The following is a 25,485-nucleotide window of genomic DNA, read 5'->3' as shown; positions in this document are numbered from 1 at the left end:
ACGTTGTTTCGGATTGACTCTGATGATCTGAAATAGCCCGATCTAATCATATCATCGCCGGTTGCTGTGGGAACCACACAGCGTCAGCAGGCCAAAGAGGCTTACTTCGTCCGTTAGCGAGCGCTGAAGGGACGGCCGCTATTTTAGATAGTAGTTGTAAAAGAAAAAAGGCGTGAAGTCAGAACATTTCAGAAAATTTAGCCCGATCACAGCCGGCAGCTGACAACATCGTTCTGGCAGAGTAAACAGTCATCACCGAATAACCACCTCGATCGGCCAGTCAACTCTGCTGAACGCTGAACTTCTGATAGAAGAATAGGCCATTTGCTGGGATAGGACAGTGAAGACAATTTGGGTAACAAGCAGTTGTCACTGTTATATCTGCTCGGTGATGCCGCGAAGAAAAAATGGTTACGGTAGATTAGAAGCTAACAAGTAAAGTCCTAGACAATCGATTGTCTCACAAATTATAGCTATTAGCACATCGGAGACGAAAGCCACTGTCGCTATATTATATTAAACAATTAGCTCAACGTTTTAAAGTAAGTTCAACTTCGAAACAGCATTCTTGAAGCCAGTTCGTGATTCCTCTGCTAGCAACCCTGTATTTCGTCTTGACTCACCTGAAAATGGCACAGGCGAAACAAACGCTAATTGCTAACAAATAGTCACTATGACATTATGTAAACAGATACGTACGAAGACAATGGATTAAGTAGCGAATCCATTGTCTCTCACCTACCCTGTACCACTGAATTAGGTCAGAATGAATTAATTACGTCATGTAAGAGACACGGTAAAAATATTAAGATCAATAACGAATATGGTGTGTAGTTATTTTCAGATCTGAGGATTTCGGATGGAAGTGAGCGCTACCGGTGATGATGTTCGCGGGCAGATGCTTGTAGCAGCGCGCTGCTGGCGATTGCCGTAACCAGAGCCACAATTATATGGACGTTAGCGACGGGTACGCTACAGAATAGAGCATGCACAGTAGATAGGATCGAGCAAGGGGAACCACCCACACAACTGGAACCGTCGATAGACTACAATCGCCTGCCTCATAAATTTATATATTTTTTTTCATGTAATAAAGCAAAACAAATAGGGGAGGCTCGTGTAAGGAGCACGAACAAATTCTGTGAGACATTCTGTGAAATTACCGAGACAATCTCTGTAATTCTGTAATAAGTTAATGACTAGTGAGGAAGTTCAGGGAGTTCAGGGGTACGGAGTTTTGCTAATGGCTAATTATGACGATGGGATACGGGTGCCAATGGATAGATAGCACGCAATACCATTCCGCCTCAATTGCCAGTCCGCAATTGCTCTCAATAATATCTGATAGGACGATAATACAACTAAGTAACAACTAATTTACTGACTAATTGTTCCTCATTGTATAGAAGGATGGATTAATGACGGCGATCGAGCAAGCGTTTCCCAAATCGCGTATTTACGAAGGCAAATTTAGAAAAATTCGAAGTATACGTATCCTTCAGGCAATGATTACTTGAGAGCATCATTATCGTCCTTGCTTTTACTACCACTTCATTAGTCAGATATTTCTGTCTAGAATTTTTAAACCATCTATGTGCGTCGTATTGGATTGCGCTTAGACGAACCGTAGCTGTGTACCGTTTTTCAATTAGAAAAAAACCAAATCATAATTATCACCGAAAATTGCTAGAGCAAATTAATAACAGCTCAAGAGAACTGCTACATTCGTTGATGGCGAAGGCCAAAACCACTATGGCACTTCAAGCAACAGCAGCAAACAACCACCGGCGGAAAGACGACAACATTCAGACAACGCCCACTTCTTGTCGATGCTCCGGAAACGGGACGTAGGCTCGTTGTTTGCGTTTTCTGCCCGAGTGTAGCGCTGCGCTAATACGGTGACTCCCTCCAGCAATCCTCTTTATTACGATCTTCGATTCTGTAGCGTCGCGTTTACGTATAGCGTTCTCTATATTCCTCGATCGCCTGCCTGCTTTATGTAGTTCTCTGTCCATTTATTCCTGCTGCTGTTGTAGGAATCCTTCATTCGTTTGAGCTCTGCTCTGGTCTGCTTCCATCTTAGCTGAAGCAGATGTTTTCAAGCCAACAAACACAATGCTATAACAGTAGTACTCATTCGCCATTTTGCCATTTCTTGTCAGTTCACCTTAGCATCATGATCATCATCGCCGCCGCTATCATCAACAACAACAACAACGGATCTTCATTGGCGGACTGATACTGCGCTAGATGGCCGACGTTCAAACGGTTACTTAATGGTACAGGCCGCACGAAGTCGTTGCCGTTTCGTCCCTAACGACAGCTTCAACGGCGTCGACATCGGTAATAACGGCGACGGCGACGGCGACGGAAATTTGATCGATGCGTGTTGTCTTCGTTTTTCGCCCTTTTCGTTTACGTTCAGAGACGCTTTCTGTTGGTACGTTTTGCCGCTTCTACGTCTGCTTCAGACCGAAGAGTAGAGATGAACAAACGTGGGGCAGAGAAGAAAGCGGCGCCTACCGAAAACGACCGAATAACGAAGATGACCACATAACAAAAGCGGAATAAAAAATAATGACGCGTTATACGTCTAGAGAGCGCCCTTTCGCCTGGCGGCGTACCGCTCGGCAGCACTGAACGCTGCTTGACCAGCGTCCGCACTTGAGCCGCCGTATTCCATAGCTAAGCTCATTGATTTATTACTTTAAAGGAAATGAAAATACGCTCAACAATGGTAATAATAACGATCATCAATGATAATAGCATATGGGATCCAGAAGCACCGACACAAGCGTAGACGGTGAATATACTATTATCGGTATGATGACTGTGCTCATTCAACAATTGCATAAGTAGTAATCTGCGCGAACAGCATCAAGCGGATGAACTACATGATTCTATTTATTTGGAATCTATTTAGGCTGCTTCAATCTCTCCGCGGATTTTACAACGACTAACCTAAGGGCACCTAAGGGTTCGTTTTGTGAGACTGGCACTGGTAAGTGCTCATTTACCAATTACTGGTACTACTCGGACATATACAAAATGCTTCTGTTATGATAGAGTTTCTTGGACGTTCGTAACGTTCCACATGAAAAGTTTGTTTTTTTGGTAACAATGTTTTGCGTTTTGTGCAAATGTAGATCATGATCGTTTGAAATCGAAGTTTCATCGTTGGTGCTGCAAACCTGCGATCTTCCGACCCTTCAGTCGTACGCAAATTTCAGTTTGTCCTTTTTCGTCCTTATATCAACCCGGTCGGCGAGAGGAAAGGCAGACGATTCAAAGATAGAACAGCATTGTTGGTCGAAACGGTCGGATCGGCGCGCACATGAGAACAGTGCCTTTGTTCTAAGCTTCGCCCTCATTATAAACACATAGAGCCACGACTCGTGCCTTTTCATGTGTTCATATTTCTATCTTTTTTTCGTTAATCTTTGGCTCGTTCTATTTATATAACATTTATCCGTATAATAACATATATAATCGTGTTCATTCGTAGTGGTCGTAACATTGTCAATCAACACACAATACAAAAAGCGACCTGTTTCGCGCTCGATCTACTATCCTTACCTACACAGCAAAGACATTTTCAATCTGCTAAGTTCTCAGACATCGGAGATCTACGCGTGCTTGCAATTCGACAAGGGCAATTGTTCTGCTGTTATTCAGTAACTTGTTGTGTGGGCAGTTCAACATTCTACGTAAACTGTCGTGATTTGTCAGACCCCTCCCATTGCTTGTTGTTCTTCTTTTAGCATTCATCAACATCACGTTTTCTAGTAGACAACGCCACGACAATGGCATATATTTTATCACCTAATCTACGTAAGCAGATAGCTATACTGTATACTAAGAAGAGTAAGTTTCGACAATTTTATTTTCCGCGGTAGCGGCTGCAGCCATCAAATGGAGTTCAACAACCGTTAATAATGTACCGCTAACGATCCCTTTTCTTCCGGCCGGACCTTGGTTGTCGTTTGTCCTTTGTCTGTCGCTGCTGTGGCCCTGGCCACACGTCTTCAGAGAGGACACGTCCTCGTGTCGACCTTTTTTCGCCTCTCTAGTGACCACTAACTCCTCTTTTAGACCCAACTACACGCCAAACCCTCGACGTCCACCGGACCAGAATGCTTCGCCGGCAGGTCACGCCGATCAGCCAGCCAGCCAGCCTGGGAGTTTTGCAGGAGGCGGATCGCGTAGACGAATCATTAAACACTCGACACAGGGTCGAAAATGAAAAAAACATAGATAAGACGCTGACAGGAATTGAGCGTGCGCACACAGAAAAAAAGCAAGCGAGGAAAAGACGAGTGAGCAAAATATTTCAGTGTGATCCATAGAAAGGAGACGATTCCTTGAGCAAGAAAGGCGAACTAGTAAATCTCGATATTATCGTATATAAATGTATCTGTCAGTTAGAAGCAGGAAAGTGCCTGCTGGGAATCCATCATGGACATCAGGCTATTCTCGATTATAATGAGATAAAATAAGTATTCGATTTAATCACCTGGTAATGTAAACAGCCAAAACTAATCAGCTCCTTCGAAGTTATCTAGGCATGATATTTGTAGCTATTAAGACACCATTTATTGGCTAGTGTGATAACTGCTTTCATATGCCCGGGTTCATATTTACGCTCGGGCAAACAGTACGAACATTTTGTCTGCTTGTCTATGTACAGTTACTTCAAGTTATTAATTGAGCAAGCAGGCGTCAAAATCATCATCATCATTATGTTTATGCTAATAACAGCGGTGATTTGAATTTGTCTATTGATTTTCCCTTTATTCGGTTTACTTTTAGGCAAAGTGAGATCTCTACTCAATAAAACGTCTCCATGAAAGACGGTTGTTTCGTCTGTCGCAAGTAATGCGAACTGTTCGGCTTATTGTTTCAAAACATGGCCATATCGTTCCTAAAAGATTTCGCTTAATGCTACAGACAACTACTGCGACAGTTTCTAGAACCCTATCCAAAATAACAACTAAATACGAGGTGCTTAGCAAGGCGTTAGGTAAGAAAAAAAAGCTGTGGCTGCAAAGATGACCAGTGTCAAGGAATATTTTCTTTACAAAAATCACACTTCTTTCTAGGGATAAAGCTGAACTAGAATCTTTTTCAAATAAACTTGAAGGTTCGCTCCTTGTTATCAAGCAAATCATATTGTGGCCTATATTTTGCCTCAGACAAACGCGATCTCCTGTTCTGAGCTTGTCTACCCGCACGAAATTGTGAGTCCATCCGGTAGCGTACAAAACGGTGTTTGCATTGCGTCTAACACTTGGGACAAACAGACCAGCAGAAAAGCGGACAATTGTTCTGGTAAAGCCTTTGTCCTTCAACTGGTCGTCAGAAATAGCCTGGTGAATGACTGAGTCGTACCACGGCCGTTATTTGTATTAGCATCATATCATAATGTTGACATCAGACACTGAAACTGCTTAGCGGCAAAGCGGGTTATACGAATGTTTCGGTTCCTTCTTTCCATGAACGGCTAATGCGTCTGCGGAAAAATGAACTTAGCGCATAAAAAATGTAGAAAAAGTCTGTTTGTTATCGACGTTAAGTTGACTGGTGTAATTGGGCCTAGAGTAATAGCGCTAGCTTAGAAGGGTTTGATCCCCAGTTGAGTGATTTTTTAAAAAAAATTCACGTTCAATCCGTCATATATTCGAAATTATCCTAACCACGATATCGACAACAGACCTTTAGCAGAATTACGAGTGGGTTAGGTTAAATAATCAACGTCGTTCACTTCATAAGGCAAATTGCATCCGTCTGAAGACTTTAATAAAACTTGAAAGTATGTTAAATTACTTTTTATGCATGTGAACAAAAAGTCAACGTGTCCCTATAGCGTCTAGCTAGATCAAGTGAACAATGTACGAGAATTACAGCGCAAGTTAAGCTTTACTCCAAAAGCCATTGTCCCGAGTCTTTATAAATAGCGGTAGCAGATATTGGTAAGTTATCCCGACTCATTTCGATGTCTCTGCACGATCAAGACACTGTTCCCGAGTGCTTTTGTATAATAATGGTGTGTGTGAACAAAAGAATAATCTCGGGTCCAAAACAAATGACCCCATAGACCTACCGTGTGTTTTTCTTAGCCGTCTGCGTGCTATTTAGAAAGTTGTTAATTGATTACGACTATACTATGACCTGCGTTCTACAAAACGCGTCTTGGATCAGCACGGAGACGCACTGCATACGGATTAGCTAAAGTAGCCAGGACTGGGCACTCTAGACTAATAGCAATACATTTTTTGATTGTACGTTCTTTGATACGATACCTAGAACGTTCTTTGAACACTTTCGATCAAGTTAGTCGCCCTTTGTTAATGTGGACCATGAGGCGAGATGGTATTTACTACGTATTAGATGTTGGCCATAACGTTTCGGCTTATTTTCCAATATGTCTTCTATGATAATAGGCTCATTTGTGCCCATAAAAGTGCTGTATTTTTTTATACGTGGGAGCGACAATTACTTAACGCAATTTTATTAGGACATCGTTGGTAATATTGGTATTACCTAAACGTTTTTACTTAGGCCGAGCGAAAATTCTACCTAGAAAAATTAGCAGGGTAGTTGACTGGCCGGTGCAGTTTGGAGCAACTGTATGATTGTCAACATGATCGGTAAAATCTTCTTATAAAAAATTCTTTCCTCTGTGTTACCTACAAATAGGTAATGGATTAAAATACGATCTTCTATCGAATCAATTAATCAAGCGGCTCGTTACAAACTAATAACAAAGTGTCATGCACATGCAGGTTATTGTCGTCGTCGCCGCTGTCGCCAACCATTTTGGAGCTTTTAAAGTACTTTCGTTACAACTTGACAACTTCACACTTCTTTATAGAGATAATTTGGTCTTTGTCATTGCGCTATAAAACAGGACAACAACGACGACAGCTGTGTGTGCCAAAGGAAAACGCGCGATCAAAAACGCGACAAGCCAACGGCGCTAAACAGAGTTAACGGGGTTAATAGCCCGCTGAAATTTAGCGAACACAAGTAATGGCTCTGCAGACGACAGCAGTAACTTCAAATGTGACGACGACATGTGCATGCCAACACACTATAGTTACTATTGACCGTCATCTATTTACAAGTCAACGATTGACACGCCACCTCTTCGGCTCACACGGTTCGGGGTGGCGCACGTTATGTTATTATATTTATCTATAAACTTCACTCTCTCTCTCTCCTCTCTCCCCCTCCCTCTCCATCGACTGTCGTTGATTTTCCCGCTAAAATTGTTCGTTCTACAAATGACCCTTTCTTGTGCCCCTTTTTTCGTTCTAGGTTTGATTTTCGCCTGAGCCTCGAAGGACTATATATATATTTAGAATAAACTTCGCATGACTATGGATGCTAACTCAGAATGACTACATGAATAAAAGCAAAAGACACAAAAAGGAACGATAGAAATTTTAGACACCATGACAATACCGCACCGTTATCCACTAGGAATTTAATGTTGTTGACAAATTGTATGTACATTGCTTTATACAGCCAGACAATATCTACTAGAAAACGAATTCGATAGAAGAATAAATGAGAGCGTCGAGTTTAAATTGAGTTCGACGTTATTAGGTTAACTGCTAATTACGTAGGTCCTGAAATACCGACAGGTTATATAAACTTAATAACTGCTTTTTTTCATAACGGAATTATTCTGTTATTGATAATAAACATCGTTATTACTAAAGTGCTTGCGACACATTGCATAACCTGCCATCTGTGGCGCGTTGCACTAAAAGCAATGGACGCATCGAAGAGGCTTTTTCAACAAAATCACGAAGAAGCTTCGAGTGTCATAGTAGACCAAAATAATCGTTTTCTTCGTTCTTCCGTCCGGCACGACATACGCAAATGGATCATAGGACAGCTTTATGTAGCGTCAATAGCAGCAGCTTCAACTGAAGTGACGAGCGAAATCAACGAAGCTTTTCTGAAGATGACATGGAACTTTTTGAACGGTCAGATGGCGAACATGATCATTAAAGACGAGCATCAGCAGCCTGTCGCCGAAGATGATGCCTGAACAGAAGACGAAAAACGACGACAATCATCTCGATAATAATCATAATAATAATTGCCTCAACAACTGGCTCTACAACGGCTTCGGCCTCTAGTCGTGCTGCCTGCGATGTTGATACTCACCAGGGGCATACGGCGCTTCCGTAGCAACGTTTTCTATGCTGCCCCCGAATCGACTGGCGGGTTCTTCAGCTCGTTTAGAGCTGCCTTAGCTTCAGCTCCTGTTTGATTTTTAACTCGACACTTTTAGCACTTATGATGCTGCAACCCATCGATACGGTAGACGATACGGCGCGAAGCTTACGCGTTCCCTTTCAAGAGATTTCATGACGATAGAATTAACGCTAACACAGATGAGCAAATCAGTGGTAATTGGTAGATCACCGCTAGCTGGCTCCCATCTCTGGCAACAATCTCTTGACTGATTCTGATGTTGCTGTAACGCAACTTGCGGTTTAGCTATCCATTCATTCATATATTTATTTCTCTCCTTATTTCTGTTAGCCTTCATGCTAGGCCTTCCGTCTTGTTTTCTTCATTTACGCTGATCGTCTATGCAACATCAACTACTTCCCATTCCTCATCTAAGAACATCCCAGCGTTCCGCTATCGTTTCGTGCCGTCGACCAACGTCTTGTCAATGGCTTCGAAGATTCGTCCCTTTGCGCGAAATGCGCTACGTCGCTTCCTCCCAACGGACGGACGGACGACCGACCGACCGATCGACCTGTCTGCCGCTTTCGTGCGTTTAGCCGCCGTGGAATGATCATATAGGATAGAAAGGCATTGGCAGCAGATGTGAGCAGCAGCAGCAGCAGCTGCTGCTGCTGCTGCCGTGGTCGGATAGTTGATGATCTCCCTGCTGCTGCTGCTGCTGCCGCCGCCGCCGCCGCCGCCGCCACTGAAGAGATGCGAACAATATGAGGGGACGGAACAGGAACGGCACGGGGACATCGATAGATCTATTGATTTGTTGGTTAATCGATATCGATAGATCGGGCGGCGCAACTACAAGTAACAAAACGGCACGCATCGAGACGCTTCGCGTCAGATACACCGACTCGAATGTAGCGAGCATAGGTAAATGTCTATCGTTGCAGAGGCGAAGTTGCGAAAACAAAAAGGTTAACGCAGCGCTGGCCGTCAAAACGTCCTGCAGAAGAGATCTTCTGCTCCGTCCCTATGAAATATACCCAGCTGCGTCGTAACAACCCTATAATGCAATCCTTTTCCATCACAGTTAGAACATGAGCTCATTAGCAAGCCGGCTTTCTTTTTGAACGCACGATCGAACGTGCTGTGATTATGGCATAGTCTGGCTACGGTAAGTGAACGGCATTTTGATAACTATTCGAATAAGGAAGGTTCATAGTGGAACACAAGCAGTTTCAATGCGTCTGTGACTTTTGTTCAATAGCGCGAGTGTGTCCCACTGCTACCGTGACAATATAAGCAAAAAAACGACAAAAAAAAAAGAATTAAAAATCGTACAAAATGCGCTAATTATAGTAGTTGAAAAACGTAAGATCTACAACCAAATGTACATCAGGTGATTGTCTGAATAGTGTACACCAAAGCATTTACTTAACGCAAAAATCGTGCGCAATAAGACCACTTCGAGCTATCAGAAGTTCTGTCATGTTTTCGTCATCTTCTGTTATTTACTACGTCTAGAATCGCACGGTAAAACAATTCAGAGGGCTTAGATTGTTTTAGTTGATTTTAGCAAAATGGGGATATTTTCGATTTTATAGCAAATAATGTTTCAGCTTTTACATGTTGCTTTGCCACCATTATTCCGTGACCTTGGTCTTTTAGATCAAGTTAGAACAACTATAGACACACATTATTTTATATAAGAGATAAGATTAACTTTACCAGCTTTCTGCAGACATGATCGTTTACCAGCTGATAGCTGACATTCAAAGAATATTGGTACACTATTGTAGTTCCAGCTGTCGTTAAACCCTCCGTGCAGACTTTTCACATTAAACATTGATCGCTAAGAAGCGTGATTATTTCAAGTAAACGTCTCAACTATTGCTCGATCACCTTTTGAGAACTGAGTCTAAGAAAACACATTGTTACGTTTTGATTACGGATTGGCAAAAGTCGGTCATCTGGCATCTGTCGTGCGTCCTACCACGTCTACTAGATGCTGTGGGAGTGGGAATGGCCATAATGATAGTCACTAAAGGCGAATATTCAGGAGCGGTGCTAGTAATCCTAGACGAAGCCAGGCCAACGGCGACAGTTAACAAGTGACACTTGGTGCAAAGCTGGACAGATTCTGATCTGGTATACAAACTCGTTGAGGAACGATTACAGAAACTGATTATGATCATCTTTAAGGAGAAATTAGAAGGTCTAGTTGTGTTAATATCCAAGCTTATTGTCGTGTTCTTGAGAGCACTTGTGATATCTTGTCCATGTGTCCTGCCTAGTTACCTATATTGCTCAGTTTGTTCATAGTTTAGCGTTAGTCATCTCGGAGAACTGTTCCGGAACATTGCCTGTGCGGAAATGTCTTGAAACACCTTTACTGTAGACTGCCAATGAAAGGTTGGTGTAAACCCGAGATATGCAACTCCCTTCAACTCTCACTTTCCCTTGTGGGGTGGTTTGAGAAAATGGCACTTCTTGTTCTCTGAAGACGTTTTCCAAAGGATACGTTTATTTTTACTATAGCGGCATTATCGTTTATTACGTTTTTTTTCCAAAAGACAATTATAATGACCCGGGCACAAAATTCGAAGAAGAGAGAGGTATTTTTTCGAGTGAAAAATCGCTATATTTAATAACAACAAAAAACAAAAGTAAATTCCTTAAATAAAATTAAACGCACATTAAAAACGAGCCTTTACCCATAACGATGGGGCAAGACTTTTACATATACATGGTTAAAGTCTTATAAGATTGCACTTTTTGCATTTTTTCTTGTTGTGAGGTCTAGCCTAAAACTGATTGTTGTTCTCCGTCAGATCGACAAGGATCTGCTCCCATTATAGCTATGAAGTTAACGCCTGTAATCTCTAGTAATTTACGTTATATGGATAGCTGAAGCTCAATAAGCGGAACGTTTTAGCTGCAACATGATTTGCCCCCTTTACCTATTAGATTCTGCAAATCGCTACAAGCGGTATGAAGAAGACAAGAAAAATATTGATAGAATGCTGCTAATAGCCGTAATGGTTGGTTCCATCGCCTGGCAGGGTTGGTAACGTTGCCTCCGTCATAACGTTATAATTGCATTACGTGAAGCCCGCCATTTACGATAACAGCGTGACCTTTTTATGGACCGGTCCTTACCAACGTTCAGAAGCTGCATATGTTTATAGTCTGGAAACAAAGTGAATTCGCATAGGACGCTTTGATCTGGTTTCAAGTGTTACTAAATAACTAAATAATAATAAATAAATAATAAAAGCAAAATACAAATCAGTAAATAAAGTATTTCAGCGAATATGTGACTGTAACAATCCCCTTATGAAATAGTGGTCTTATTTATAAGGCATAAATATTTTATTACTCCATACGAATCAGTACTATAAGCCGACATAACGAACACCGCTGATTAAGAGAATGTATAATGAAGCATAAAAGACTTCCCTCTAAGAAATCGATGTTGCTCGCCTTACCTAGAAACATACACGCGTAGAAAATAAGCACACGTGTAGGCTTTTCTCGCACGAAAGCCGCTGTTTACTTTATCAACCTTTCCGAAATTGGCTTCAATATTCGATTCCCTGGGAACCGCCTCAACACAAAAGCTGTACTGCCCGTCTCTCGAAACTCCCTAGCCGCTAATATTTTTGCTCAACTGTATTTCCGAATTTATGTATGCAATTGTGCGTGTATGCTTCTAAGAGTGCAGAAATCTGTACCCGTGCATTTTCCGATAGCGTGTCACAGTCTGCTCTGCATAGTTTGTTCGACCTAGCCCTGACAGGGAGCGTGCAGAGTAGATAATTTTAACAACTCGCGTTATCATTGGCATATCATCACATGGACATCCAGACAACACGCCTAGACCACATGTACCGTCAATACATTCAAATCAGCTATCAGAATATTTTACAGATACAGAGATTGTTAATAAAAGTGTAGCCTAACCTAATGTAGTTTTGAAATTTACGACTGTTTACCACACGCTCTTGATAGTCGATATTTAAGGTTGAACAAATATGAAATAATAATGTTGTTGCAGCCTTTGCTAGAAACTGAGACCTTCTGCTATTGGTCTAACGCCCTGTTCTTCTCATTCTATCCAGTCATACCTATTCGTAAACTGATGAACTATTTAAGCTGACGGGCATACTCCTTCGGTCTCTCACTTATTCGCATTATTTCTCGTCGTCTTCATTGCCGTAGTTCCCTTTTACTTATATCTACTTACCGGTATTTGCATCTATCTATTGCAAGCGAATGATTTGTTCTGTCTTAGGTACAGATACATGGAACGTGCCCACCCTACAATCGGCGCATCACTCGTGATGCTACTACCGCGACTACAGCCACTGTTAACACCGGCTGTCTCTGCCTGTGCGTCTGCCGTCCTATTTGTATGTGCGTACGATCTTCTAGCTCCCGCCAGAACAGCTATTGTTTACCAACCACTGACAGGATACGCCGCTCGGCTCACGTCAATTCTCGTCTCTCGTCCACTGAAAAGCCGAACTTCGTCCACTCAAAAACTTCGACGCTGTTATGCTAACCTCTGCTGGTATAAGCGGGAATAGAGAAAAAATGCTGTTCTCGTTCGCTGTACAAGATTCGGATGTGCCTTCTAACAAGCAAAGTCAGTGCAAAAAAGGGATTGGGGGAGAGTTGGGTAGGAGGTATCATTTGTGGGGGACAAACGGGGAGAACGGCAAACGACCACCCGTGGGGTGCCATCGAGTGAGTGTGTAAAGCGGTGTTTTTTCGACGGTGCTCCAAAGGCACACGGTTTCGCGTACTGAGTTGCTTAGCTGAGCCGCCGATGGCGCTGGTGTAGTCGACAGCTGAGAACGGTGCCCACCGACCGAAGCAGCAAGCTAGATGGGACGAGACCGCGGCAAGGAGTAGTAGTTGAGTAGGAACGAGGATGACCGTCTTGGATGGGAAAAACGAGGGGTTAGGGGGTCGGGAATAACAGCATGCTCCTACTTGGCTCGCATCTATGCTGCACAAGGATCTTGTCCACATCCTAACCGCATAGCAGGCCGTGGCCACCTATTCCCTATGCTTGTCTGCTAGATACACGGACAATGAGCGAGGGGGTACTCGCCTTAGACCAGTCAGTCGGAGCTTTCATGCACATGGAAGGACTGCGCGGAGATTCGGCAGGGACGAGTTGGGTCACCGGACTCAGAAACACTCACGCAAGCACGCTTAGTCCCATATATCGTATAGAGACGACGAGAAACACCTATCGCATACAAGTGTACGCAGCCATATTTCTAGAGGTCGCAGGGACAGCGGGGTGAGGTACAAAACAATGATATGTAGAGAAAATCTATGATACTACAGTGTTATCTTGTAAGTCTGCCTAAATCGTATGATTGAATGAAACTGAATTCTTCTTTGGTGTACGTAGTTCAGTTGAGTTGGACAAATTTCCAAGAAGAGCTCCTAATTAATCTCTCATGATATTAGCTAGATAGTAGGTATCCAGTATTTTGTTCTTATAACCATTGGGTCATTTGGTCAATTTTTTTTTTATTCGTTACGCTATTATTAATTTGTTTTCGATTATTTTGTAGCGTAACAAATCAGCTATCTGATCTAGCGCTACCTCCAAAAAGACACACATCTTTCGCCCTTACTATATATTTGCGGCTTTTCTCTTTCTCGCTTGTGCTCCATCAGAGCTGAGTTAGCCGGCAGCAGTAGCAGCGGTGTCTTTAGTAAAATGAATGTAAACTGTTCGAATTTTTCTCGCCTTGTCATTCTTTACACCCCTGGAGCTTGAAGCAGGGCAAGCTTCTAGACTCTCGCTCCCTCCGTTCGGTGACTGGAATCTTAAGGGGTAGACTGGAGTTGGTTGGGATATGGAGGTGTTGAAGTGCCGGTGGAATAGAGGAAATGGCGAATGAGGTACCGTATTGGGGAGAAGCCATTAAAAGGGTCTCAGCGAATCACACTTAGAAGTGTGTTCTGCCAACTTTTACTGCCTTTTTTTCATCCACTAGAGGGCAGCAGGGCCTATGGGCAGTAGGGCTTGTAGATGCCCTAAGGATTTGCCGAAGGTTGAAACGTAGCGGAAGCAGCCGGAGTAAACGAAAAGAAGTAAAAAATCTCCAACGAGAATCGACAAGGGCCGACAAGAAGAAAAAAGGAGCCGTCGAACGAAAGAAAGAGATGTGCACGCTGAACGAGCAAGGCAAAAACGAAAAAGGATGGAAGGGGGCGGGTTAGGCGTTAGGGGTATGAAAACGACAAAAAAGGGAAGAGAGAGAATGCGAAAAAGAAGAGTGTCGCTGGCGACGATGGAGATCAGATTCGTTTAGTCCAAAGCGCAGCGACGGTGAAGACGCCATCAAGACGTCCGGGCTGCCTCTGTGACGACGACCGTTGGGGCACCTCTGTGGCGGCGACGCTAGCAATGATGGTTGCCGCACTTAACAAGAAGCACAACTACTTGTGCGGGGGAGTACTGCTGAACGCCTTCCGTGAATCGTAGAGGTTCCGGCAACATGACTCAGGAGAATAACGCCACTTACCCCACGGAAAAACGAAGCGGTTTCGACAGCTTCAAACGCAAGAGGTTCCAGACGATCCTAAGTGTGTGATTTTAGGAAGCTGCAGGCTCGTGCGGCCATTGATTTTAAGCAGGTCTGCGAAGATCTATAACAAGGGTAGTTACACTTAAATAAAGCCTACGCTTAAGCGCTTCATTGGTCAGGGTTTATGGCCTGTAGAAAATTTGAATCACTACGAATCAGCGTGTAAAATGGTTCATCCACACCAAATTAGACATACGACATACATATATTTTATATACGCGATTAGCGTCGATAATAATATCTCAACCCAACAGTGCAATCGTTGTTATATGCACCAATTAGTTGTTAAAGACTGTACTTCGGGGGAAAGGAGTAAAAATGTATTTTGTCCATCTCTTTATCCTCTAATCACCTTCATCTTGTCAGATCTTGCATGAGCTGTGGCTAACAGTGGTTATCTTGCAGTGGTCAGTAAAATGGTAACGGGAGATAAATGAGTGGTCGGCATCGCCGCGTATCGTGCGGTCCTTCATACGCTCGCTGACAACAGACATAATAATTAGTGCGATGCCTGTTAGAGAGCTACACAAGGGCTCTCAGGCAGGCCAGGAGGTAGATGTCAAGATGAAAAAGCTGATGGGAGTGTACTACTGTTGTCGCTCGCCAGCGAAGTGGCACTCGCTGCTGGCTAGCTGCTCAACCAGCACCATCGGCGGCACCACCGTTGCTGCTGCAAGCCCTCACCCGGCAGCAGCCGCAGCAGCTGTCACGAAATAGATGGATAGAAAGGGGGACGGGAAACGAGCAGAAGAAGGCTGCTCGTTTCCCTATCACTAGACTATCAGGGTCTAGCAGTAACAGCAGTAGATCCTTCAGTATTCCAATCTTTCTATTTCTACTTTCGCTGCTGCTATTGCCGTCGCCCGCTAAAGGACGAAAGACTTCGCCAGAGAGCGCCCATACGGCAGAACAAAGTCCAAGAAAAACGGTCACAGCAACAGCGGCAGCCAACCCTCTCGGCTCACTAAAATCCTCATTTTATATGGGGATTTCCTTTCCGCCACCTCGACCCACAACGCCCCTATTTCCCGTCTAACTACACTCGCGCGGCTATCGTGGCTCAGCTTAGCTAGCGTGAAAGTTGCCCGCTCGGCGTCTTTTTCGATCTTACCTGCACGCTGCTTTGGCCTAATCAACACTCCGCAAATTAAAATCAAAACAGCGCTCTAGCAATTTCATGGGCTCCGTACAAAAACGGTCGGCCGCTTAAACGAGGGCGCGTAATCAAGGATGAAAGAGCAGGGTAATGGATGAGCGTGTGTTCGGGCAAGAGAAGGGGGCAAAAAGAGTACTCTACGCTTTCCGGGTCATCTCAAGTTTTTCTTTCGTCTCCTCCTTGACCTCCCATTCTTCAGTGCCTTTCGTCCGCTGTATTGTTGGCGTCCTCATAACTGAAACACAAAAGTATATCTATATTTTTCAACGATTCTATTAACCGAGCAGAGCCGTTGACACAATGAGCATAACGAATCGCCAATGGCGCACCGGGGGAACGAGGGCTTGCCCCCGTCGCTAGTCAATGTGGATGCTGGTTTCCAAGGCAAAAGACGCGGGGGTCATAGGCGTTATCTGTGAAACGTGGTGTTAGCTTAAATAAAAGAGAGAGGGGGATTTTGGGGCGGAGCGGGAAGGGTCGGGTCAGCGAGAAAGTTGTAAATAAATAGCATCGTTCATAGGGCTTATACAGAATAGAGACGGGAGTGAAACAGTGACGAGACGGGGCCTGAAGTAAAAGCAAAAGTGGCTCCATTCCACGCCTGCGAATGGGTCATGCACAGTCTAACAAAGCCACCAACGACAGCGTATGTTGTCGCGAATAACTATTTGCCAACACGGTTCACTTTTTGTCTAAACACTGACTGATTTAATATATAAGGTTATATATGAACTGGCTGATAATCATGTCTGCTGAGTGCTGAGCAAATAATAATATTTCTGCAGTTTATCTCAATCAAAGGTACTTGTCTTGCGTAAAGCTAATTTCCACTAAGCCTAAGGCTCTTTTCGATACGAACTTTTCTTTTTCCGACGATAAAAAATCCACGTAGTCAGTAGCGTCGTTATAGCTATTGCCGTTAACGATCGAGTTAAAATCGGCCGAATTAGATGCGGGTGCAAAGGCCAGAATAGAGAAAGACCAGATGGACCTACTTCTTACTCATGCTTCATTTTCATGGCCTATCGTGCTCTCTATATTCTGTTAGCGACAGCCGGACCGAATCCCATCTCATCCCAGCTGCTGCTGCTGCCTACTTCTAATGCTAAGGTATTACTACTAGAGCAAAAAAAATCTACGCTTCCTACCGCAAGTAGATTATAAATTCGTCAGCACCCTACGGATCCATCACTATAGTAAATCTATATGCAATCTTTATCGTCGTAGTTCACTGCCTTTCCTGTGCAGCGTAGACTCAAAAGAACTTCGACTTGAAAAACTGGCATCGCGCCGCTATCCCCAACGGAGACTTCGAGGGATGGCTTTCTAGCTGGATAAGCTAACGGAACATCGGTATGAGGTTACACCCCGTCTATAGGGGGGAGCTTAGTTGCAAAATTGCGATGAATTCGGGTATATGTTCATTCACCTCTCGCTGTGTCATTTACAAACTAGCACCATTTGCCCCGCTTCCCACCCATGTTCGCTCTGCTACGAACTTTGCTAAATCTGCTTGGCTTTCCATCGTCTATCGGTGGGTATCCCAATATCGCTTCTTATCTACCATCTACGACATAGGCGGCACACAGCACACACGAAGTATAAAAAACAGCACCATCTCTTGATAGTTTTCCTGGCTTTGAAGGGAAACACCCTCCAACATGGACCACGATCCTTGCTCGATATCAGAACTAGTTGAGGATTATCTTAGGATTTTTCAGCTGTCCGTAAGGTCCCAACAAATTGTGGGTGACATCTAGTATCTAGTAGCAGATAACAACAAAACAATAACACTGCCTTGACTTGCTTCTAGGGAGGCATGAATCTATGAAAACAGTGGCCTACGTCTGCTACCTATTTAACTGACGCCTTCAAAAGCGGTGGTTTAAAAGCCTGACTAGTATATGAAGATCGATTAGAATTTAAATTTGTAAGTGTCCTCATATCGAAAATATTGTAATTTATAAATATGACAACAGACAGTTATCGCACCTTAATATTGGGGCATACATGCTTTAAGCCTTTTTTTTCATATATATATGTGTGTATTTTTCATATATAGATATGTGCATGACATATCCGCGCACCACATGTAAATGGTTCGGGTTCACGTCTAGAGTCCTTAAGGCCGCAGATTAAACAAGGCCTGTTGTTTACGCAATCTTTTACGGGCAATACATAAGTTCTTAGGCTTCGCTGCATCCTATTTCACATTATTGGACGTCCGGATGACGAGCGACATCTTAGATTCTTGAGCAGTTCTTGTCTGTGCCTACTTATTCATTATAGCCGTAACAGTTAGAACTACTACTTTTATAAGTTAAGCAATATGCTCTGGCTGTGTGCAAACTCCGTATGTTTTTCGTAGGGCTTTCTTGTCGTATGATGTGGTGCGGCCGCTACCACATGCTCTTCATTAGCACATTTAATGGAAATGTATGGTGTAAGGCTATGTCTGCGCGAATCTGTTTACGTGATAGCCAGCCGACAACACTGGCCAATCGCCACCGCAGTGGCGGAGAGGGGCCATTACCGCCATCATCACTAATAGTGGCACATCTTTTCAACAATGTACGACGTATGCACAACAAACAAGCACAATAAGTAAGGATGGACGTGAGTTAGTAATCTCCTAGGGGTACTACTTGGACCTGTATAGCTGTTCCTGCTCGAACTCGGATGTGATACGTAAACACACAGTAGGCCACAAACGTATAACGATGCCGCACTGCTGTAAGTATCCTTTTTCTACAGACAGAACACAAGCTTGGCCCCTTTTATCAGGCGAAGTAAGTGTTTTCATCACCATGAAGATCACAACGATAGGTTATTGATGAAGCACCCTTCACATTTATGCTCTAACAAAGATATTTAAATTGAACTCGAGTGATCGGCGTTGTTGCCGTTGTTATTATGCATTGTTTGTCACGTTAATCACATGGCCCACGTTATCACATCACCCTTCCGGCAAGCACCTTAATTACTTTAATAGATCACTTAGTTTCGTTCTTTTATTATCAATGTTTATAGATATGTACTGATAAAAGCCAAAGAATACTGTTGTTCTTGATGCAAACATAGTTTCAGGATAGGCTTTCGTACGTTGAGCTTGATGCACTTACATATAATATATAAGGTAAATCGAAGAGGGCACTTCTATCTGTTACCAGTATCTACCTCTGTTTATCACTGGTAAGCAGATAACACTGCTGGTGACGTCACAATAATAACAGCAGATCTCGAGTTTCGAAATTAATTTTTGCCACATACTCGCAAAGGGGATGTGAAGTAAGCAAACCTAATAGACTCTTGACACACCGGTCTACATTAATTTGAATCTCGCTATTTTTTGTATCATGGGTGATTAATGTAAACTGAAACTAACATCGCTTCTAAACGGCCCAAACAACTGAGCTTACTGGGTCAATTGCAAACAACCGCAACAACCCAGTCTCTTGTCATGCGCTGGCCACTGCCGCAACCACCTTTGAGTCGCATTTCTCTATATACTTTTCGGAACCGCAGCTGCCAACAGTCTTTTTTACGTTCTCTAGCTCTACTTTCAAGGCCTAGCTTTCAGCGTAAACCTATCTTTGCTATCTGTCCGCCACCGCCCATATTTCTCCTTAATCTCTTCTGTCATGACCCCCTAGTCGCTGGTTTCATTTTCACCAAAAATGAACTGTCCATTAATTTCAAACAGAGCTGCGTCGTCTTCGTCAGGGCCGTCATCATCTAGAGCGTCCTTCGACGCTCCCAACTGGCGGTGGCAGTATGGTTCGTTGGAACAGTTGAAAACTCACTTATTCTGCTTCGCAGTGCGATTATCGCCATTCCTGTCTCGACGCTACACCGTACTCCTTCTGTCTCACCTGGCCACCATTAGCCTCCCCCAAGTGCCCTTATGTCGCGGATACAGACTCATCCTGCGGCGGCACCCAGCCTTCCAAATCCTATACTCTGTCTGTGCGCTGTCGTCATCTTTCCGATCAGCGTCATGCTCAGCATCTTCCTGGCTTACTCCCATAAGATTTTCCTACGCTTCGACCTCTTGGCAGCGAAGTCGTGCCTAACGGTGTGCAGGCTTGTTGGTCCAACCCAACAGCCCTGCAATGACCAACGAAGTGACGACGATCACCCCACTCCGATTCACTAGCGGCAGCTACTGAACTAGATTTCCAAGCCGCTGCAGCTGTTTTTGTTCCCGTTACTCCCGACCGACTTTCTTGCGCGTTCTCCGCCGTCGTTGTTGCCGATTTTTTATGCGTTCGTGCCCTTACACACAAAAGGCAGGATAACCCGTTATTAACCGACAAGCTTCACAGACGCCAGCGCTCATTGGCAAAGGGGCAAGAAGAACACAGCGACAGCGCAACTAAGAGATGGACGAATGAACGTGCCAACGGAGAAGGGGAAGTGTAGAGAGAGAAAGAGTAGAAAGGAAAGCGCGGGGGCGCGGGCGGAAAGTTAAATTGCAACGAAAATAACGGCAATTGCGACTAAAAAATATCCGAATCCCCTTGAGTGCGCTTTTATTTTTCTTGGACGGCTGGTGTCGTCATAATAATTTCGCCTATATTATCCCAACTTCATAAATATTCTCGTTTATACGCCGATTGTTTAGCGAACTGGACTAATGTACTAGGATTGTCGTCTATAGTAACTGTTGCGAAGAAAATTGTTCCTCAAAATGCGAAGGGGTTTCGTTGATGTGACATAAATAAATTAATATAATATTAAATATAAAATATAGTAAAATAGCGTAAAAAATATAGGGAAATAGCGTATCCTACTTACAATCTGCTAAGTAATGCTAAAAATACGATGCTACAATGCGCCTCTGCGCACAATGTTCAAATCTCTTTACTATTGTGTACTATGGTATGCTACCCATGTTAACGCACGAATGAAACTATTTCATTATTGATTAAATCGTATCAGATCAGCATTTGGCTTGGTTGCTTCGTCTTTGATTTTTTTGTCATTTTGTACAATACCGTTGACCTTTATCAAAGTATACATACATTCAACATCAAGAAAGAAAACCTACCCAACGAAAATGTCCATGTACTCTAAAAGCAGTATAGCAATAATAGTAATTCAGAAAACTTATGTCTATTAGATGGCTGGCTGGCTTCGTATAGCTATGTAGCAATTCAATGGGGAATATTTTTTATCGTATCATAGACGCTTCTCGTTCAAGCATTTCAACTAAAACGATTTCGTCTGCCCCTAGAGCTGCAAAAGCGAAGGCCATTTCGCCCCCTTCATATAGCAATCTAAAAGGACGGGAGCCTTTTTTAAAAAAGGAATGAGCGAACGGGCAAACCCTCGTGGCCCCTTGCTCCTACCTTCCTCAAAGTCCCTTTCTCGAACTACCAACCAACAGCCATTGGGTGCCCTTTCCCAAACCCCCTCCCTCCCCCTGCCCTTTCGTCGGTCGTCCCACAGAGTCCCCACCGGGCATCTACGCACACAGATACAAACGCACGCTTGTGCACACGCAAACACATAGAGCTGTTCAAACGTCAACCGATTTTAAATCGTCCGCCTTTGTGATGTGGCCGTGTCGGTCAAGACACCGAACTACGTGTCCCGTCGTTCGACTTCAGTGAGCCTGCGGCGCATCGAAGAGACACAGACAGATAAAGAGCCCAGGTTAGCGGCAACGGTGCCAGCATCAGAGCGAATGCTTTCAAGAGGCGCTCAGACCTCGGCTGGCAACGAAATGGTCGACCTACACTTGCCCCTCGCTAGCCTCCCGATTCTGTTCCTGTCAGTGATGACCTCTAAAGACTAGTCCTAGCGGAGGCAGGGAGTAGAAAAAGAGGAAACAGCTTTATGATATCGCTTTTCCAATCAGCTCTCGGCGATCATACACCTGTTTAAGCTTATTTATTAGAAAATTAGGATTTATCATAGAAACGAGATATATACGTATATATGTATGACTATTTCGTATACATTAATTCTGTATACTAATAGGGTATGCATCGTGTGCATAGGAGCATCTAGCATAATTCGAGGTAAACGAGTGTTCGGAGCTAGTCTATAATATACAAGACTATATAGAGAAGGTAGCCCAAGTGTACCTAAAATTTTCATTATGCTTCTTTCCAGGATCATATCTGACGAAGAACGAATAGTTCAGAGAAATATTCTGCCTTAGTAAAAATGCCATTTCTGACAGTCGTATTCAATAATATGATTTAATAAAAACTCAACTCGCCTAGATGATAGTTTCGATTTGAAACTTACACTTCTTATGAAATAACTTCACAACAGTCGTTCAGCCATCCACAAATAACTTTTTAACAGTAACCTCATATCAAGTGGCATTGTTAAGTGTGGACTCGTTAGAATTCAAATATATTTTAGAAAAAGAAAACCACCAGAATCAAAATGTTGGTCCGATAAACACAGTACGATCCTTCACAAATACAATGCGCGACCACAAAGTCTAAAGGCGCAGAGAGACTTAGAAAAATTGATTGTTTGAACGGAGCTGGACTAATTTAGTTTCCAATAGGTTCACTGGTCTCTACCAGCCTTGTCCAGAAGAGGAAATTCATTCTCTGCATGGGAGTTCCTCCCGCATGACAAGGCCGTATAATAAATTGCACATTTTCGCTAAAACTGTAAAAAAAAAAACGAATTGTTTTTCGTCATGGTGAATTTGTGATTATATTTATGAAAAAATGTTGATACCACCGGCAACGGATGCGTATAGTAACGAAGAGGCCAACAATGTCTAGCCGTCCGAATTTAGACGGTACAATCTATTTGAGCCAAACGATAAACTGTACATGCACTCTACGACGACATACCCGAGCCGCTTGTAAATTACATTAGGCACCAGCAGTTGTTGTTGTGATAGCAGTGGCTGCTTAGATTGCTTGTTGGCCGAGAAGGACGCGAGAGGCTTGCCTTAATGTGAGCGGTTGATGGCTATCGCTCGAAGGAGGGCGGAAGGCGGTGTCCTGCACTTGGCGGTACTGGAAACCAACAATCCCCCGCCGTTGCCAAAGCCGCCAACGGCCGTTTCGCACTAAGGGCCCTCTCCTGTTTGGTAACCCTCTCGGCCGACTTCAAATAACATTCCTCTTCCTTTAGCACAAGCCTTTTCAAGCCTGCAGCAGCGCAAGGGCTGTCCGCTTGCTGGCCGCGCCCCAGCGCAGGCTTCAGGCAGCTGCTCTGGCGCTCCCAGTTGGTAGTAAAGCGAACTTAGCTAAAACCAGCCAGTCGTCCCCGTTGCTCCCTTCTTGTCTTCGGTGACCGTTTCGAGCTCCTCAGAGCTTTAGAGCTTCTCAAGCCTTCGAGATCAACTAACTCATTCTCCGCCGGAGAGAGCGACACGTTGCAGCAGACAGCCTCTACAGAGTTGCAGAACGAGTGAGAGAGCTCGACGTCTCTTCCCAGAATAGCGTCTGCTGCCGTTGCCGCCACGGCCGCCGCGAGCAGAGTCGACGCCAGGGACAAACAGTGAACGAAGCGGAATACCGACCTGAGAGGTCGCAAAACAGAGTCGATTCATGACCACCTCTTACATACACGACAATAACAATAATGATAAACATTTAAGGCAAACAAGGTCATTTCACGGACGAACTAGACATTAGTGAAACACTTTATAACACACTGTGTATCTGTGTGTATTTTACGTTAAGACTCAATTGTACAGCCCAACAAAATACATTTAAAGGATTATGCCTAAAAGCTCCGTTCAATTAAAGACGTTACCGCTGAGAAACGTCCAGCCAACAGTTCTTGTCTCTCGTGTAGTTTCGAAAGAATAAGTATCATCATTTACTGGGTCAACTTTAATAGTAAATACGTGTTATTTAAAGGCTTTTCTATTCAACTAGCGAGCAGGGTGTGTTGCTATGGTATTCGAGCGCTTGCTAAAACGCTTCTCATAACTTGTTCTATCAAGGTCGTTGGGCGTTCGATGTCGTTTTTATTGTAGTGCTTGTCTTTAAAAACGCAAGAGCCATCATCGCAACAACGAGCGTGTATTGCCCATCCTGCTGCCCCTCGTAATCGACAGTGGCTGCAGCATGTTTGCCCATAACGCTACCCCATTTAGTTTATAGCAAAGCTCATAGAGTAAGTGGCCGGCAATGCGCCATTGCAACAACAGCATCAGCAACAGTGGTAGATGCGGTACGGGTGCTAGTAGTAGAGGCAATGGCATCGTTTAGAAAGCGAAGTGAAGCCGAGGGCAGCCAGCAGCACCACCGCCGCTGCTCCGATGCCTTCTACCTTCTATCCACGTGCCGAGTAGTGTACGGTGCGGGACGAGGGGTAGTCGCAGCAGTTCCCTACCACCCTCGTTTGTTACAACGACGACGGGGGGGTCACTGGAGGCGAAGGCAAGAGCAAAAGCTGCAGCAAAGCAAAAGTAGTACTGAAGGGAGGAAAACTGCGGTCGTAGCGTCAGCAGCAGCAACGGCAGCCCCGACGATCGGTGTGTCGAACATGGGAATGGGGTAAAATGAAGGGGCTACTTTGGGTGTTGTGGAGTCTTCTTAGAACAACTTCCTGCCAGAGAAGAGCCAACTCGAACCAAAGGTGGGGAAGGTATGGCGTAGGAAAGCAACGGAAAGTGGGAAACAAGTAAAGAAGGAGAAACCAGTGGCAAAAAGAAGGCGGACTGACCCGACCCAGCCATGATGCTCCGGGCTGAAGGTCTGCTAGAACCAGGCGGCTGTTACGGCTGTCATTGCGACGACGACAAAATTGGATATCTCTTTTACCACTGGCCGTTGTGGTCAACAATAGCAGCAGTAGAAGCAGCAGAAACCCTCAAGTCCGTTGCTGATCTAGCTGGCTGCACCCCTGAAGCCGGGTGGATCGACAAACATTTAGACGTACCTCTAACGGACGGCGGAGACAAGAAAACGCACGAACCGTCGAGAGCAAACCAAACGTTAGTGAAGCTGAATTGCTCGCCTTTTGAGGACTAGCGGGTAGACGAATAGCAGAGCTGCGGCTGAATGTAGGCTGGATTCAGCTATTACGGTATCTACATGGCAGTATAGTGCGACAGTATCACTTTTCGAATGCTCAACTGTCTCGTCTGGCTCAACAGCAGACTGCTCTAATATCGCTAGTTGGGCCCAATAACAAGATGTACTATAAATTCATATATATATAGAAGTAATACGTACAGCGCTTCTTGTTCCAGTTAAATACAAACGTCAACTCGAAAAGCAATAATTAGACAATCAATTATTCAGTTCACAGTCAGCTGACTGACGCAGCTGTTTGCCAAAAAAATTTTAATTTTCGACAAAATATTTTATCTTTATCTGGCGGGAAATCAGACGTAAGCGAGAATGTTGACTCCGCTGTTTCCTGTTCGATTTTGTGAGCTACTTTTATAGAGACGGCCGACCAAGCGCAGTTTTTTTTGCAGTGTCTTGCAAGTCTTACAAATTGAACGCTGGCGTTGTTCTCGACGGCTTGAGAGTCTGTTCCAGGAAGATGTCTGCCGCCAGCATTTCA

General features: G+C 44.0%; 1 protein-coding gene across 3 annotated transcripts in view; it reads right to left on the bottom strand.

Moving 5' to 3' along the window:
* LOC111250896 (uncharacterized) overlaps positions 1 to 25,485 on the bottom strand; it is a 149,424-nt gene that overhangs the window by 27,464 nt on the left and 96,475 nt on the right. The window lies entirely within an intron of this gene.

The sequence above is a fragment of the Varroa destructor genome, unplaced genomic scaffold, assembly GCF_002443255.2.
Source record: "Varroa destructor unplaced genomic scaffold, Vdes_3.0 BEIS01000005.1, whole genome shotgun sequence".
Lineage (NCBI taxonomy): Eukaryota > Metazoa > Arthropoda > Arachnida > Mesostigmata > Varroidae > Varroa > Varroa destructor.
This window is presented reverse-complemented; position numbering and strand designations above follow the sequence as displayed.